The sequence below is a fragment of the Odocoileus virginianus genome, chromosome 6, assembly GCF_023699985.2.
Source record: "Odocoileus virginianus isolate 20LAN1187 ecotype Illinois chromosome 6, Ovbor_1.2, whole genome shotgun sequence".
Taxonomy (NCBI): domain Eukaryota; kingdom Metazoa; phylum Chordata; class Mammalia; order Artiodactyla; family Cervidae; genus Odocoileus; species Odocoileus virginianus.
In genome coordinates, this window is record NC_069679.1 from 6,105,703 (window position 1) to 6,122,780 (window position 17,078).

The window sequence follows — 17,078 nt, forward strand, 5'->3', positions numbered from 1 at the left end:
AATAAATTAGATATATATACTATATGCTTCTTTTGTATATTTATAATATATATGTAAAAATATTAAAGATGTCAATACCAAAATCAGGTTGATTATATTCTTTGCAGCCAAAGATGGAGAAGCTCTATACAGTCAGCAAAAACAAGACTGGGAGCTGACTATGGCTCAGATCATGAACTGCTTATTGCAAAATTCAGACTTAAATTGAACAAAGTAGGGAAAACCACTAGACCATTCAGGTATGACCTAAATCAAATCCCTTACAATTATACAGTGGAAAGAACAAAGAGATTCAAGGGATTAGATCTGATAGACAGAGTGCCTGAAGAACTATGGAAGGAGGTTCGTAACACTCTACAGGAGTCAGTGATCAAGACCATCCCCAAGAAAAACAAATGCAAAAAGGCAAAATGGTTGTCTGAGGAGGCCTTACAAATAGCTGAGAAAAGAAGAGAAGCTAAAGGCAAAGGAGAAAAGGAAAGATACACCCATCTGAATGCAGAGTTCCAAAGAACAGCAAGGAGAGATAAGAAAGCCTTCCTCAGTGATCAGTGCAAAGAAATAGAGGAAAACAACAGAATGGGAAAGACTAGAGATCTCTTCAAGAAAATTAGAGATACCAAGGGAACATTTCATGCAAAGATGGACACAATAAAGGACAGAAATGGTATGGACCTAACAGAAGCAGAAGATATTAAGAAAAGGTGGCAAGAATACACAGAAGAACTGTACAAAAAAGATGTTAATGACCCAGATAACCATGATGGTGTGATTACTCAACTAGAGCCAGACATCCTGGAATGCGAAGTCAAGTGGGCCTTAGGAAGCATCACTATGAACAAAGTTAGTGGAGCTGCTCACATTCCAGTTGAGCTATTTCAAATCCTAAAAGATGATGCTGTTAAAGTGTTGCACTCAATATGCCAGCAAATGTGGAAAACTCAGCAGTGGCCATGGGACTGGAAAAGGTGAGTTTTCATTCCAATCCCAAAGAAAGGCAATGCCAAAGTATGTTCAAACTACCACACAATTGCACTCGTCTCACACACTAGCAAAATAATGCTCAAAATTCTCCAAGTCTTCAACAGTACATGAACCGTGAACATCCAGATGTTCAAGTTGGATTTAGAAAAGGCAGAGGAACCAGAGATCAAATTGCCAACATCCACTGGATCATGGAAAAAGCAAGAGAGTTCCAGAAAAACATCTACTTCTGCTTTACTGACTATGCCAAAGACTTTATCACAACAGACTATGGAAAATTCTTAAATAGATGGGAGTACCAGACCACCTGACCTGCGTCCTAAGAAATCTGTATGCGGGTCAAGAAGCAACAGTTAGAAATGGACATGGAACAACACACTGGTTCCAAATCAGGGCAGGAGTACATCAAGGCTGCTTTGTCACCATGTTTATTTAACTTATATGCAGAGTACATCATGCGAAATGCTGGGCTGGATGAAGCACAACCTGGAATCAAGATTGCCGGGAGAATTATCAATAACCTCAGATATGCAGATGACACCACTCTTATGGCAGAAAGTGAAAAACTAAAGAGCCTCTTGATGAAAGTGAAAGTGGAGAGTGAAAAGGTTGGCTTAAAGCTAAACATTCAGAAAATGAAGATCATGGCATCTGGTCCCATCACTTCATGACAAATAAATGGGGAAACAATGGAAACAGTGACAGACTTTAATTTTGGGGACTCCATTATCACTGCAGATGGTGACTGCAGCCATGAAATTTAAAGACACTTGCTCCTTCAAAGAAAAGCTATGACCAACCTAGACAGCATATTAAAAAGCAGACATTACTTTGCTGCCAAAGGTCCATCTAGTCAAAGCTATAGTTTTTCCAGTAGTCATGTATGGATGTGAGAGCTGGACTATAAAGAATGCTGAGCACCAAAGAATTGATGCTTTTAAACTGTGGTGCTGGAGAGACTCTTGAGAGTCCCTTGGACTTCCTAGGAGACCTAACCAGTCCATCCTAAAGGAGATCAGTTCTGAATATTCACTGGAAGGACTGATGCTGAAGCTGAAACTCCAGTACTTTGGGCACCTGCTGCAAAGAACTGACTCATCTGAAAAGACCCTGATGCTGGGAAAGATTGAAGGCAGGAGAAGGGGACAAACAAGGATGAGATGGTTGGATGGCATCATCGACACAATGGACTTGAGTTTGAGCACGCACCAGGAACTGGTAATAGACAGGGAGGCTTGGCATGCTGCAGTCCATGGGGTTGCAAAGAGTCAGACACGACTGAGTGACTGAACTGAACTGAAAAATATTAAATCCTCACAAATTCTCTGATAAACATACCTGATTGATTTTGCTTTTATCCATGATCTCCCAAGTCTATTTGAACAATGAACCCTATTTTCCAACTTAAAAAACTAGGAGAAACCCTCAGAACATGCTTTAGAAAATGCTATTTAAAGTAAATAACCTTTTTTGTATACTATAACTAAGGGCAATAAATTCTCATATATTTGTGTATAAGTTATCATCATTTTCATCATAATCCCAAAACTCATTTAAATTTTTATATGGTTAATGTCATGGTTTTCAGAACTCATGTCATATATTTTGGAATTTATATCCATTGCTTAAATGTTCTCTTAAATATTCTATTTGCTTAGAAAACATGCCTAAAAAAGGATCAAATGTCCCTACTTGTTTTATTTAGGTATATATGGCTCCTGTGTAGCAATTTCCTAACATATTAGATTTCTGCACAAAAGAAAGAGCTTAAACTTTCAGAAATCTCTCCCAGACTGACAGTAAAGAGAAAGTAATAACCTGTTCTCCTGACAAAACTCTGTTAAACACTATTACAGGTGTTTACCTGCCTATTACAGGTGTTCTACAAAAAAAAAAAAAAAAAAAAAAGCCAACAACACACACACCTATCTCTCCATTTTTTTTAAGGTAGGAAAACAAAAACAGTTTTTTAAAGCACTTTTGTATTTAACTTTTTTCATTAGTATTTGAAAATAATTCTTTAATGGCTATATTTTAATGAGCAAAACATTATTGACCTCTTTCCTTACTGTTGATTATTTACAGTATCTACTTATTTTGCTAATATTTTAAAATGCTAAGATAAATAACTTTGAACATAAGCCTCTGGCTACAACTCTTATCATTTCTTCAGGATAAATGTATTAGTAAAATTTTTGGATCAAATAGACATATATACTTTCAGCTTCTATAAGTGTTCATTTGCTTTTACGTGGGCATGAATTTTAAATTAAAAGCTCTTGATAGGCATGAGTCTTAAAAGAGTACCTTAGTAGAGCACTTTCCTTTCATCATAATGAAGAGATTAAATATTCTTTTTCCTAAACTCTACCTTCACATTATTTAAACTATATAGTTACTATTACATACAATAAAGTTTTATGTCTTGCTATGCAGAAAGAAGGGAAAGAGAATGGAAATAGTACTATGATGAAAACATATATATATTTAATAGGTTCTTCTGCAAGCTACTACCTTAGGCATTGGAAATAAACAGCTATTATACTATTAAGCAGATATTTGGGAAAAACTGTAGGAAAATCTTGTTTTTGTTACATCTTCCTGGTTCACAAATTTTAATAATTTGATTTGATTCATAATTGAATATGGTAAATAACTACTAAAAGGGAACAAGTCCAAAGTTCTTCATCAATACATATAAGAGTAATCAGGAAGTTCCTTGGTGGTCCAGAGGCTAAGACTTGGAGCTCCCAATGCAGAGGGCCTCGGTTTGGTCCCTGGTTGGGGAACGGAATCCCACATGCTGCAGCTAAAGGGTTTGCATGCCACAATGAAGATCAAAAAGATCTAGCATGCCACAACTAGGACCTGGTGCAGCTAAATAATTTTTTTTAAAAAATAGAGCAATCAATTTTAAAGAGGTGATAAAATCCTCTTTTATGAACAGAAAAGTAAATTATATATCACTTCAGTTATCTTGCTTTTTATTCCATTTATTCATTTAGGTGTGGAAAGTGGTAAGGAAAGTGGCAAAATATTTGAAGGCATTCTCTCATGACAAAGTATATAAAGTCAAGAGCATCGCTGGCAACATCTTATATGACTTCTAAATCTCAATGTTCTTTAATTCACTCAGGAAGAGTTTATAATACTGAAAATGCACCTCTACTTTTTATTTTAAATCAGCTGTTTATAAAGTAAGTTTGAGGTTTAGAAACTAGGAGTTAGATACTGTTACAAATTACAAGGCAAAGAAAATAATGAAAATATTTAACACAGGGTAGTTATTTCCTAACAGTTTCAATAAATCATGAGACTTCCACTGGAGTGTGAAAGTTACAATCCTCATAGAAAATAATAAACATATATTAAGACAAAATGCCTTTTATTGGTAAGAGCAAACAAAAGTCACTTGGAAAGAACATTTAAGGAAAGCATTTGTAGTCATGCACAAAACTTGGACTTTCAGTGTAGAACATCAGAGCAAAACCTCTAAACAATTAGGAGGTAAATTTTTCTATTTTGGGGGGAGGTAAACTTTTTAAAATTCATTTTGGAAACTGGGAGCCACACAAAATAAGTATTTGATCCAATAATTCTCTAACTAATCATAGTAATGTAAACCCATGAAACAACTTTACTAAAGCTCAAGTAACAATACCACATCATTAAACAGTTATTGTTTTTTTAATTCTTCTTTGTTCAACATGATACAGATAACTTAAAGAATTAGTTCATAATATGTTTACAGACATCTTTTTTAAATTTCACATCCCTACTTGGTGTATTTAATTTCAAATTACATCTATTTTCTTTGAGATTAAAAAACAAGAAGGATGTGCTCTCTATTCCTAAAAGGTTCATGAAAATGAAATTGAGAAATCATTACAAGAAAGCTCTTCTAATGCTCTCACCCATTCAGCAACTAATGGAGACTGACTTGCTTTTCTCCCTTTCAATCTCTGCCCAATCAAATCAGATTCTTTTTTATTTCTTCTATCACCCCGTTATGTCAAGAAGTAAAGCATTTGCTATCTAGGCTAACTCTAAGGACAAGAGAAGGCAAGAGTGGAAATCAGAGGCAACATTTTAAAGATATATGAAAAACAAAAATATCAGAACATAAATTTTGCAAAATTACAGACTTACTGAATTAGTAAAAGGAGCAAAGTCTTTCAGATAGGGCCTAACATAGACATAAACTCAAGATTATACATGAAAATGGCTGATAACACAATGGACCAGGTCAACGGCCCCTCACTCCAGTTCACTTAAACAAGCTGGAAGAAATTTTATTAAAAAATAAAATAAAATTTTTTTAAAAATTAAAAAAAATTTCAAAAAAAAAATTTTTTTTATTAAAAAAAAAACCCACTGTAATTTCACAGTTAAAAGCCTAACCAAACTCATCTTTTCTCACATTATCAAAACTGGAGACTCTCATTCCCATCTTTTTCTAAACTTCATCTCTCAGTGTTCTTCCAGCCAAGGTAATCTATCTACTGTCCTGCAAGTACACCTTTGCTCTTTTCCTTTGATGATACACTATTACCTTTTTCTAGTTAATGTATGTTCACCTTATTTTTCAAAACAATTTAAATGCATGTGGATTTTCATTTAAGCTTTATGAATTGTACAAAACAGAAGAAAAAGAAATTCAATAATTCAATTCACAATAATAAATCTGGTTTATATTTAACTAAGCTTTCTAGTTTTCTTTAAGCATAGAAAACATGTTTCTAATCTTCATCTCCTTCTCAGTCACTAAGTCATATTCGACTCTGCAACCCTATGGACTATAGCCCAGCAGGCTTCTCTGTCCATGGGATTTCCTGGCAAGAATACTGGAGTGGGTTGCCATTTCCTCCTTCATGGGATCTTCCCCAACCAGAGACTGAACCTGTGTCTCCTACATTGCAGGTGGATTCTTTACCTACTGAGCCATCCGGAAGCCCTCATGCACAATTATAATACAGAAGTATTTTTATTTTATTTATTTAATAAGTATTAGTTGGCTATAATCTTCACAATTATATTAAATGACCACATAATATTCCATTAAATAGAAATAGACACTATAATCAGTACCCAAAACAGGATTCCTCTCCCTGCTAGTGCCCAAAGTACAGTGAAGTGAAGTGAAGTCGCTCAGTCGTGTCCGACTCTTAGCGACCCCATGGACTGTAGCCTACCAGGTTCCCCCATCCATGGAATTTTCCAGGCAAGAGTACTTGAGTGGGTTGCCATTTCCTTCTCCACAAAGTACGGTAGGTAGGTGCTTAAAAAATTTAAGTGAATAAATAATTCACTTTACAAACTTCCTCAAGTATATAAGCTTCCTAAATGTACTGTCTTTTTTCTATAATTCAGAATCAATTTTCTGAACCTCAATTACCTTAAATACTATAGCTATCGAATGTAGGATAAACACAGATAAACTAGATTTGAGTCTAACTTATCAGGGACTTGGGCAAAAGTAAAAATTTATTGAGTAAGTGATTCATTCATCCAATGAATTTTTTATAAATAGTTTTTAAAATCTAACACTATTCTAAAGGCCGACAATATCGATGAAAGCTAGCATATGCTTTCTTGTTTAGCTTTACCTTTCCAGATCTCTCTATTCTTTTATTCCACCTCTAGCCATCTTCTCTCCTACCACATTTCCAGATGTCAGTAGCCTGCCTTCACCCTGCCCAAAGTTTCCTACCAGTTTCTCCCTACGGCCCAAGGAGAGAAGTGACTCCTACTTTGTTTTCCCTTTCCCCCAGCTCCATGAAAACTGGCACAAGCTGCTTAGAAAATGGCATTCTAGGGAGATTTTGAAAAGAAAAAAAAATTTTATTTGTATATCATAATTAACAGGTTTACTTAAAAAAAAAAAAAAAGGTTTAGCCCACTCAAGCCAACTAATTTTTTAAAAGTAAAATTTGTCATTTCAATGTATGACAAAAACCACTGCAATGTTGTAAAGTAATTAGCCTCCAACTAATAAAAATAAATGGAAAAAAATAATAAAAAATAAAAGTAAATTTTAGTAACAAAAACTGATGGAGTATGTGGGGCAAAGTTCTTAAGCAATGTGGGGGGGGGGGCGCTTATTTGTCTTTTAGACTACTTTGAAACCACTTTCCCTCTCAATATCTATTCCCAAGCAAACACCAATAGCAAAAAAAAAAATAATAATAATAAAACCAAAATATATAATTTGGCAGCTCCCTTTTGAAAGATTACCAACATCCAATTTATATTTTAAAAAAAAGTTAGGATAAGAATAATACACATTTGAAGAGATCTTTTCATTAGTGATAGTCTTAACCCTTTAGAGCCAAAGAAACTGAAGCACAAAAGGTAGCTTACTTAAGGATACCCAGTTAGTGGTAGAGCCTGAGCAAGCACTCAAGTCCCTTAATCTAGAATTCTTTACACTTGGAGATGCTATTTCTAAGATGTTTCTAATAAACAGTGTTGAATTAATACTGACCCAGGGCACACTTGAAACATCTTTTTTTAACAAGCTATTTTATGTCATTTGTTACTTACAATCATTACTTGGTGAATATAGGCCAAATTCAAGTTAAGAAATCTGATAAATTAACATTTCACTGTGTTTATATAGCAAACAGTTAATAAAAATAAATATAAAAGTAAAAAAAAAAAAACTACTTACACATTACTGAAAGTCTCTCTGAAAATGATGCCAGATCTCAATTTGTGAATTCTGCAAGCCTCAGTTTGAGAAATACTGTATTAAAAAGAGTAAGAATTGAGCTCAAATTAATTCCAATCAAGTATTTTCCCCTAAGATGCCTGTGTATATTTAAAAGTTTTGTTAATAATGATAATTTTCAAACAAAAAGATTGCATGTATTGTTTTCATATGGTTAAGAGTCAGTAAGTAATTTTCATATACCAGCTCATCCAGAACACACATTTCAGTCAAGAATTAACACTTAAAAAATAGATAAAGGGGACAAACAGAGAAAATAAAACAAAAAAATAAGGGCACAAAAGAGTAAATGTGCACAGAAACAAGAAGAAAGAAAAATACATCTATTTCTGAGACATTATGTATAGTATCTCATTCCTAGAAGAAAAATGCAGGCACAAGCACAAGAGGAAGAAGCCATGATTTTAACTGAGTATCTAATACCAACAGGGAAATAGCAGCAGCAGACACCAGACTGAGCTAACTTGGTGGATCTTTGGTGCGTGTCTGGGAAATGGGAGAGATGTGGGGAAAGGGTTAAAATCAATTAAAGTGATTAAAGTGTCGTAGGATGGGAAAGTGGATAAAAAGAATGAATGCAAAATAACGTTAAGTACAATCTTGCTACATTTTGGACTGCTAAAAGTGATCGAGATAGATATGTTTTAAAAAGTAGGACACCACTCCACCTCAGATTCACTGAATATCTTCAGTCAATAAATATGGAGTGGTGGCTCAAATGGTAAAGAATCCTCCTGCAATCCAGGAGACCTGGGTTCAATCCCTGGATTGGGAAGATCTCCTGGAGGAGGGCATGGCAACCCACCCCGGTATTCTTGCCTGGAGAATCACCATGCACAGAGGAGCCTGGCAGGCTACATCCATGGGGTTGCAAAGAATCAGACACGACTAAGCGGCTAAGTACATTATTTTTCAAATAATTCTAAAATCTTATTGCGGACAGGCAGCAAAGAAACAATGTAAATACAGATCTGCTGAAACAATTTATAAATTCAGCATCAGGTTATCACAAAAATGTTCTAGTTTAAATACTCAATGTGTATGAAAAATACTGGAAAAATTTGAAAACTGCACCTCCTATTTTATTGGTAGAATATCAGGCTTGTTTGATGCAATTATAAATTATGAATGTAGCATATAATCAATTCCAAGCAGATTTTCTGCACTGAGTTTCCTTAAACAGTAAGAGCATTTTATGACAATGACTTCCACGTACCATGTTCCACGAAATATTTGTTATTAAAAAAAACAAAGCATTTTCTTTAATGTTGAAATTTTCAGATTAATTTACAGCAGCACTCACAATATGAAATGTTTCCTTTTTGACAGAAGAAATTTCTAAAATCTTTACTTTGATTCCATGAACTGTATGAAAAAATTAACCCATTATTAGAATTACCTGGCTTCCCATTACACAGAAGGTGAGACTGATATGAAACTGACATCACTTAAGTGTTTACAAAGTTCTTCTGTTAATGGAGACAACACATCACCACTACGGCTTCACTTTCTGTATGTGCATAAGAAAACTTGCAACAAAAAATGCATAAAATCTATTTAGTAGAGCATCCTTTGATGTAAATGCAAAGTCATGCTCCTCAAAGTGCTTCCTGCAGCTACATACGGCAATTATCTTTCAGCACATACTTCTTTAAATTGCTGTTATTTTTAATTGAACTTTTCATTTTGAAATAATTGTAGATTTACATTCAGTTGGGAAAAAAACAATAGCGATCTGGTATAATTTTTACCCAGTTTCTCCCAATGGTAACACCTTGAAAAATCATAGTATAATCATGGTGGGGATAGTGACAGATGCAATTCTCCTATCTTATTCTGATATTCCCAATTTTACTTGTATTCGTGTGTATATATGTGTGTATTTAGTTCTATATGATTTTATTAAATGTGCAGCTTCATGTACTTATCACCCAACTCAAGATACGGAACAGTTCCACCCCAAGGATCTTTAGTGTTGCCCTTTTATAAGTACACCCACTTCCCTCCTGCCCTCCCCACACTGTCCATAATATCTGTGGAGTGGTACATTTTTACCAGAGAGCACACAGGGCCAATGAAAGGAAAAGAAAGTCTCTAAAGCAATAACTCCTTACAAAATAGGTGGAGAAACAAACCAGAGAAAAAAGCATATACATGTGCAAAGACTTATTGGTCACACTTACTCAGCCATCTGGAACATTACATTTGAATATAATTATGCAAACAAATGCATAGGCATATACATACATGTAAAGATAGAGACAGAGAGTGATCATCTGTCACAGTGACAATCAATCTCCTTGATTCTGAGATAAATTTTCCTATCGTGAATAAATTCCAGACTAGAATTAAGTGGACAAATAAAATAATACCACAGAATGACTGGGGCTTCCTGGGCGGCTCAGTGGTACAGAATCTGCCTGCTAATGCAGGAGACATGGGTTTGATTCCTGAGTCAGGAAAATACTCTGGAGGAGGAAATGCCAACCCACTCCAGTATCCTAGCCTGGAGAATCCCATAGACAGAAGACCCTGGGGGGCTATAGTCCATAGGGTCACAGAGTCAGATACCATTGATCAGCTGAGCACCTGAGCATGAGAACGCACAGAACAACTCCAACAGGGATTCCTAGATGTATAAGAAATTTTTTTTTCCATTTATTAGTTGGAGGCTAATTACTTTACATCATTACAGTAGTTTTTGTCATACATTGAAATGAATTAGCCATGGATTTACATGTATTCCCCATCCCGGTCCCCCCTCCCACCTCCCTCTCCACCCGATCCCTCTGGGCCTTCCCAGTGCACCAGTCCCAAGCACTTGTCTCATGCACCCAACCTGGGCTGGTGATCTGTTTCACTCTAGATAATATACATGTTTGAATGTTGTTCTCTTGAAACATCCCACCCTCTCCTTCTCCCAGAGTCCACAAGTCTGTTCTATACATCTGAGTCTCTTTTTCTGTTTTGCATATAGGGTTATCATTACCATCTTTCTAAATTCCATATATATGTGTTAGTATACTGTAATGGTCTTTATCTTTCTGGCTTACTTCGCTCTGTATAATGGGCTTCAGTTTCATCCATCTCATTAGAACTGATTCAAATGAATTCTTTTTAATGGCTGAGTAATATTCCATGGTGTCTATGTACCACAGCTTCCTCATCCATTCGTCTGCTGATGGGCATCTGGGTTGCTTCCATGTCCTGGCTATTATAAACAGTGCTGCGATGAACATTGGGGTGCACGTGTCTCTTTCAGATCTGGTTTCCTTGGTGTGTATGCCCAGAAGTGGGATTGCTGGGTCATATGGCAGTTCTATTTCCATATTAAAAAAGTTTTTAATGTGTTCAGGGGTAAACCTGCCCACCCCCACCCCTGCCTCAAATCAGATTTGAACTAAAGTAGCAGGGACTTCCTCAGTGATCCTGTGGTTAAGACTTTCTGCTTCCAATGCAGGGGGCACAGGTTCGATTCCTGGTTGGGAAACTTAAGATCTCACATTTCATGTGGCATGGCCAAAAAAAAAAGACTGTAAAACTAATGTTTAAAAATAAACAAAGTAGTTGGTATTCCTTTGAGAATATAATCTGGTGTGGAAAGAAGAGCAACAGATTGGAAATAACTGAGGGTTAATATGCAGATACCTCTTGTCTCTCCAGACAGACTATAAACAATTCAAAGGCAGAAACCCTGTCTTTTATTTCTTCTGATTCCTCAAATAAATTATAGGAGTTATAAATACATGGCAGGTATATAAATATTTATTAAATGAATGAGGTAAGGACAGTAAAGGGAAAATGTGAAGGATAAGACACCACAGAATCACAGGATTTTAGAGTGAGGAGGGTACTTTCAATCCTTTTTATAAATGAAGAAATTGAGGCATAAATGTTAAACAGCTTGCCTAAAGACCATATACATCAGTTTATAACTCAACTCTCATGGCTTTTTATTTGGAGTTCTTCTATTCCATACTTCAATTAAAGAATGACAGAGAAATAATTTCTGGGGGAGCCCTGTATATTAATTCATGAATGTGAGCTGTGATGAACCAAAAAAATTAATAGTAAGTGGGAGAAGTTAAACTAGATGAAGAGGGTAGGGTAAGAAATAGAATGGCAGATAAGAAATAGAATGAATGACCAAGAATCAGAGAAGAGTGTAAAATAGAAAATGAAAGAAGATAAACAAAGAGATATGGCAAGAAAAGTAACAAAAAAGATGAGTTAAAAAAAAAGTACAGAAATGGGAAGGAGAAAAGTGAGAAATGGTTAGAGAGGTATGAAGAGATGGTATCTGGGGAATTTTTAATGCTATTTATATGTTCAGGAATTTTTAAAAATATTTATTTATTTTTGGCTGCATCAGGTCTCAGCTGTCAGCACACAGGATCTCCACGCGGGCTCCTCTCTTGCTGTGATGTGCAGGGCTCTGTAGTTGCAGCTTGTGGGCTTGGTTGCCACATGGCACGTGGGTTAGTTCCCCAACCAGGGATCCAACCTACGTCCCCTGCATTGACAGGTGGATTCTTAACCACTGAACCACGAGGGGAGTCCCAAACATATTTCTTAGATAAGTGGGACAACCATCTCCAGGAAACTAAACTAAGACATTAGGAAAATAATAAGGAATAATGAAGAACCAACTACAAATACTGGGTATTAAAAATAATAAATTTCAAATCAGGTTTAATAATGAAATGAATATAAATACAAATATTATATTTGATACAATAGAAAAAAATCAATATATTTGAAAATAAAATCAGTGAATAGATGATCAGAATGAGCAATTAAAACAATTAAAAATATATATTATAAAAATTTAAAAATATGGAGGCTTAAAAGAATAAGAGGACAACCCACAGACAAGGAAAATTTGCAAAAGATCTATCTGACATAGGACTGTTTCCAAAAATACATAAGGAACATTTGAAACTCAACAATAAGAAAATGAATCAACCAATTAAAAAAATGGGCAAAAGACCTGAACAGACACTTCACTAAAGAAGACATACACATGGCAAGTAAGTGTCTGAAATGATATTCAACATCATATATCATTAGGAAAATGCAAAGTAAAATAACAATAAGAAATCACCACATTCCTAATAAAATGGCCAAAATCTAGGACACTGACAACACCAAATGATGGCAAGAATGTGGGGCAGCAGGAACTCACTCACCGCTGGTGAAAATGGAAGATAAATCACAGTCACTCTGGGAGACAGTTTGGCAATTTCTCACCAAACTAAGCATACTCTTACCATACGATCCAGCAATCACACTTCTTAGTATTTACCCAAATGAGTTGAAAATGTGTAAACACAAAAACCTGTGTGATGTTTACAGCAGCTTTATTCATAATTGCCACACTTGAAAGGAACTAAAAATGTCTTTCAGCAGGTGAATGGATAAATCAACTAGTACATCCAGACAACGGAATGTTATTCAGTTCTAAAATGAAATGAGCAATCAAACCATGAAAAGACATGGAAGAACCTTACCTTCAAATTACTAAGTGAAAAAAGCCAATCTAAAAAGGCTATGTGCTGTATAACTTCAACTATATGACATTCTGGAAAAGACAAAACTATGACAGTAAAACTTTTTATAGAACAGTAAAAAGACCACCAGTTACCAGCAAGTTAGGAAGAAAGGACAAACAGCCTGAGCACAGAGGATTTTTAAGGCAGTGAAACTATTCTGTATGATACTATAACGGCACATACATGTCATTACACATCTGTTAAAACCCACAGAATGTACAACACAAAGAGTGAACCCTAATGTAAACTATGAACTTTGGTGATAATGATGTCAGCATAGATTCATGGGTTATAACAAATGCATTGTTCTGGTGTGGGATGTTGATAGTGGGAAAAGCTATATTTGTTGGTGGGAGGTGTACATAGACACTCTCTACAATTTCTGCTCAATTTTGCTGTGCATCTAAAACTATTCTAAAAAGTAAAGTATATTTAAAGGGAAAAATAAAAGAATTAGTTGTGAAGAGTTAGTTGTGAACATATATGGAGGCTAGGAAAAACAGAGTCGATATCTAAATAATAGGACTTTCAGAAGGTGAGAAAGAAACAGAAATGAGGAATGAAAAATAATGACCAATAATTTCCAAAAATTAAAGATATGTCAGTTTGACATAATATATAAGAAAAAAATACCTAGACACTTTATAAAGAAATCTTAGAACATCTCAAAGAGAAAATTCTAAAAATTCCCCCCAAAAAAGTAGCTCACCTAAAAGAAAAACAAAATTCCAGGTTTCTAATTATTGATAGTAATAATGTATGTAAATGGAGTAATATTTTTTAAATGTTGTAAAAATGAAATTGAATATATAACTAAGTGAAAGTATGTCTGTCACTAAGTATTGTCTGACTTTGTGACCCCATATAACTAAACTATTATTTGAACACAAGGATGAAATAAAGACATTCTTAGGAATATAGGTACTCAGAGATGGTTTACCATGAAAACTGCTAACAAAAAAAAATCAAAATATTGGTCCAGATGTTACAAATCTAGGTGGCTCAATTAAGATATGGCAAGAAAGAGTGAGTAAATAACTTAAAGGTGACTTTCCTGGCAGTCTAGTGGTTAAAACTCAGTGCTCCCAATGTAGAGGTTGCTGGTTTGATCCCCGGTCTGGGAAGATTCCACATGCCTTACAGTATGAAAAAAAACAAAACCCAAAACTTAAAGGTTCACTATTGTTTAATCATAGAGACAAGGATTTCTCTACAAAAACAAGCTTCCCATACAAATGTTTAACAATGATTCTTCTGAATATGCGGGCTCTGGCAATGTGGGTTCTTAACTTTTTTTGGATAATGTACCTCCTTGAGAATCTGATTAGTGCTAGGGATCTTCCCTCTCTTGAAATACACATACTTATTTAGATAAATATTCAGATAGAACTTTATGTACAACTTTAAGGGGGTCACTGAGCCATGCTCCCCAAGCTAATCCATACACAAGTCTGTTTGGGGTGGGTTTTGTTCGCTTTTAATTTTTAATTAAAGCATAATGTACATATAGAAAACTAGAACTGTAGGAAAGTGAACACAATAGTACCATTATATATACCTTTAAGAAACAGAACAGTAATTGGAAGTCCTGAGTCCCCCTTCAGTCCTCCCAAAAAGAACCACTATTTTGACTTCTAACAGTGAATTATTTTTGTCTGTTTCTGAACTTTATATAAATGGAAGGTGGAAGGATTCATACAGAATGTATTCTTTTGGTCCAGTTTTTTTCACTCTACACTGTTTTTGATATTCAGTCATACCCATATATGTGGCAGTAGTTTGTTCACTTTCATTTCTGTATAGTTTTTCATTGAGAATATAATAATTTTATGTATCCATTCCATTGTTAATAAGACATCTGGATTACTTCCAAAGTTAGGCTATTACAAATAATTACAAAGCCATGTACAAATTATTTTCCAAATATACCTACAAATAAAGGTGGTAGGATATAGGATAAATGTATACCCAACTTTGGTACATAATGACAGTGTTCCAAAGTGACAGTAGTAAGACCTTACATTTGATGAGTAAGATGGCTTAGAAATGAAAACTTGTTTTGCAAGCAGAAACATTTCTCTGACTGATCTCTCTAAAATACTCAGTCAGTTCAGTCACTCAGTCATATCTGACTCTTTGCGACTCCACGGACTGCAGCACATCAGGCTTCCCTGTCCATCACCAACTCCCGGAGCTTGCTCAAACTCATGTCCATCGAATGAGTGACGCCATCCAACCACCTCATCCTCCGTCATCCCCTTCTCCTCCTGCCTTCAATCTTTCCCAGCATCAGGGTCTTTTGAAATGAGTCCATTCTTCACATCAGGTAGCCAAAGTATTGGAACTTCAGCTTCAGCATCAGTCCCTCCAATGAACACCCAGGACTGATCTCCTTTAGGATGGACTGGTTGGATCTCTTTGCAGTCCAAGGGACTCTCAAGAGTCTTCTCCAACACCACACTTCAAAAGCATCAATTCTTCAGCACTCAGCCTTCTTTATAGTCCAGCTCTCACATCTATACATGACTACCAGAAAAACCATAGCTTTGACTAGATGGACTTTGGAGGCAAAGTAATGTCTCTGCTTTTTAATATGCTATCTATGCTGGTCATAGCTTTTCTTCCAAGGAGCAAGCGTCTTTTTAATTTCATGGCTGCAGTCATTATCTGCAGTGATTGTGGAGCCCCCCAAATTAAACTCTCTCACTGTTTGCATTGTTTCCTCATTTATTTGCCATGAAGTGATGCATGAAGTTAGCATTACTTTGCTAGCATGTGAGATGAGTGCAATTGTGCGGTAAGTTTGAACATACTTTGGCATTGTCCTTCTTTGGGATTGGAATGAAAACTCACCTTTTCCAGTCCCGTGGCCACTGCTGAGTTTTCCAAATTTGCTGGCATATTGAGTGCAGCACTTTAACAGCATCATCTTTCAGGATCTGAAACAGCTCAACTGGAATGTGAGCACCTCCATGAGCTTTGTTTGTAGCGATGCTTCCTAAGGCCCACTTGTCTTTGCATTCCAGGATATCTGGCTCTAGGTGAGTGATCACACCATCATGGTTATCTAGGTTATTAACATCTTTTTTGTATAGTTCTTCTGTGTATTCTTGCCACCTTTTCTTAATATCTTCTGCTTCTGTTAGGTCCATACCATTTCTATCCTTTATTGTGTCCATCTTTGCATGAAGTGTTCCCTTGGTATCTCTAATTTTCTTGAAGAGATCTCTAGTCTTTCCCATTCTGTTGTTTTCCTCTATTTCTTTGCATTGATCACTGAGGAATGCTTTCTTGTATCTTCTTGCTATTCTTTGGAACTCTGCATTCAAATGGGTATATCTTTCCTTTTCTCCTTTGCCTTTAGCTTCTCTTCTTTTCTCAGCTATTTGTAAGGCCTCCTCAGACAACCATTTTGCCTTTTTGCATTTGTTTTTCTTGGGGATGGTCTTGATTACTGCCTCCTGTACAATGTCATGAACCTCTGTCCATAATTCTTCAGGCATTCTGTCTATCAGATCTAATCCCCATGAATCTCTTTGTTCCTTCCAATGTATAATTGTAAGGGATTTGATTCAGGTCATACCTGAATGGTCTAGTGGTCTTCCCTACTTCTTCAATTTTAGTCTAAATTTGGCAATACTGGCTTGGTCAAAAAGTTCGCTTAGAGTTTTCCATAACATGTTATAGAAAAAACCCCAAAAGAACTTTTGGCTTATTCAACATAAGTTTACTGTAGTTTTGTTTCAGTTAAGTCATTGCTGAATACAGCTATACCAACACTATAAAAAGAGCAGCTAAGTGCTCTGGAATCA

At 35.6% G+C, this 17,078-nt stretch overlaps 1 protein-coding gene across 7 annotated transcripts in view; it reads right to left on the reverse strand.

Annotated features, from left to right (window-relative positions):
- Positions 1-17,078, reverse strand: part of DENND4A (DENN domain containing 4A) — a 112,995-nt gene that overhangs the window by 80,514 nt on the left and 15,403 nt on the right. For 6 of the 7 annotated variants that reach the window (XM_020876846.2, XM_020876842.2, XM_020876847.2 and 3 more), the window contains exon 2: positions 7,655-7,729. The exons of the other annotated variant lie outside the window; for it this stretch is intronic. The gene's annotated coding sequence lies outside the window, so the exon portion shown is untranslated. The remainder of the gene's footprint in view (positions 1-7,654; positions 7,730-17,078) is intronic. 7 annotated transcript variants of the gene reach the window in all.